Here is a 1,318-nt window from a genome sequence, read left to right as displayed (position 1 = left end):
GGTCAACACCAAAAGTTAAGCATGTCGATTCACGCGTATGATTAATTGTATATTTATCAAAAAGAATGAAAACATAGCTGAAGACTTGTTGGGTCTATGCAAGCTAGCTAGCTGCAACACGTAGCGCATGTTAGGCGACACGGAGCCTTTTCTGTTTGATTATCTTCAGCAGGGCTGTCGCTGAAGATAGCAGTTGTGCCCCTGAAACCCTGGACACCAGCTGCGCCTTCTGGTTCTGGAGAGGTCAAAAATAAGCTGCAGCGGGTGAGCTTCCCAGAGATTAGATTCGATTCGACGATGCGATTTATGTAGTCAGTGCGATGCCATCTGCAAGTCAATGGTTATGGCTTGTATATTAAGTATACACCATTAATGGCGTACGTGCTTGGTAGTGCGTGCATGGAGTGATGGCGATCCAGCCGTCCCATGTGGGCCGGTGGAGGTTCCTAGCTAGATGGACTATAAAAAGGCCAGATCCCCGGAAGGGGTGGAACCATCATCCTCCACAACCAGTACCATACCAACGCTCAAAGCGAAGAACCTACCACCTTGAGCATCCATCAACATCAGAATCCTTGCTAGCTAACCATGAAGCCATCGCGTGCAGCGGCGCTTGTGCTGGCGCTGGCGCTAGTGCTGGCGGTAGTGGCCGAGGCATCGACCTGCGACGACGCACCGATGGGAGATATCTGTAAAGAAGCGGTCTTCAACAAAGATCAAGTTTTGATCCAGCCGTGCTGCACAGGTCTATCCGCAGGCTACACGGCCTGTGTGTGCCAGATCCGTGACCGAATTGGCGCGACGTCGCCGGATCATGTCTTCTGCCCCGATATCTCATGTCCTGCTAGCTAGGTTTATAGTCGGTCTAGCTGGATTAGTCGGTTCGGTTTAATTTGTTTGCGTCGCCCTAGTCATCTATTCCCTTCGTCCCGAATTAGTTGACTCAGATTTGTCTAGATACGAATATATCTAGACATGTTTAGTGGTAGATACATCCATATCTAGGTAAATCCAAGTCAACTAATTTGAAACGGAGGGAGTATATAAAGTAGTCAATCATGTTATCTCGTAGTATCTTTTTTGCTCCTGCTCTTGCTACTGCCAGTTCGTATATGGTTCAACAATCTTATATAGTACGTACGTGTTCCTTCATTAATTTGTTCTTCTCTTCTCGACTCTATCGACCCGGCATGCACGCATGCAACATCTTCTGGCCGTGTGTCCTTGTTTGCACGAACATAATTTTAGCATCATAGCCTATCCACCCGTCCCTGCGTCGCTCTCCATGGCGACACGGGAAACCATAGATCGAGGCGCC

This window comes from Triticum aestivum, chromosome 7D, assembly GCF_018294505.1.
Source record: "Triticum aestivum cultivar Chinese Spring chromosome 7D, IWGSC CS RefSeq v2.1, whole genome shotgun sequence".
In the NCBI taxonomy this organism is placed as follows: Eukaryota; Viridiplantae; Streptophyta; class Magnoliopsida; order Poales; family Poaceae; genus Triticum; species Triticum aestivum.
This window is presented reverse-complemented; position numbering follows the sequence as displayed.